At 31.7% G+C, this 723-nt stretch overlaps 1 non-coding gene across 1 annotated transcript; it reads left to right on the top strand.

Annotated features, from left to right (window-relative positions):
• The first annotated feature begins 649 nt into the window (after window positions 1-649).
• Trnat-agu (transfer RNA threonine (anticodon AGU)) lies at window positions 650-723 on the top strand. Its single transcript has one exon. It is a non-coding gene; the product is annotated as a tRNA-Thr (tRNA).

The raw sequence follows: 723 nt of genomic DNA, 5'->3' as shown, positions 1-723 counted from the left end.
TTAGCGCCTTGGCTTCCGCTATTCCATATTAATGCCAGTTAAAATATATCTCTTACAACAGTAAGACCAAACTTCACAGAATACAGAATTAGTATGTTAGCTATATGTTATATTGATTCGATCTGACCAATTTCTTGAGAGATTGCACTGTTGTTTTGGACAATAGCCGAAGCAAAATTTTACGAAGATATATCGTGAGATACAAGAATTTTTTATATAATCACTTGATTCCGATCGTTTAGTTTATATCATAACTATATATGAAAGCAGCTATATGGTCCGATATTGGTGAGTCTTTGAAGATATAATCCCTCTTTGAGGAATTCTTTACAAGAAAATTGTTGCAAGACTGTGTGATGGGTTGGATTTGGAGTTTCAAAATTCAAACAAAATAAAAGAAGATAAAAATGATAATATTTAACAAAATAATGAAATTAGCAAAATTGATAAATTGATAAATTGATAAATTGTCAAAAATTAATGTCCATGATTGGTTTCGTATCTATGATTTCATATGTTTCATTGATAATGTATTTTTGGCACAGCATTCCATTTTAGATATTGCATAGTTATAAATTATGTTTGAAAACAGGTATATAGTTAAATGTTAAAAGAATTTCAAACAAAAGGTAACGGTAACAGGCATAACGGCGCCGTGGCTTAGTTGGTTAAAGCGCCTGTCTAGTAAACAGGAGATCGTGAGTTCGAATCTCGCCGGGGCCT

This window comes from Bactrocera dorsalis, chromosome 3 (assembly GCF_023373825.1).
Source record: "Bactrocera dorsalis isolate Fly_Bdor chromosome 3, ASM2337382v1, whole genome shotgun sequence".
Taxonomy (NCBI): domain Eukaryota; kingdom Metazoa; phylum Arthropoda; class Insecta; order Diptera; family Tephritidae; genus Bactrocera; species Bactrocera dorsalis.
This window is presented reverse-complemented; position numbering and strand designations above follow the sequence as displayed.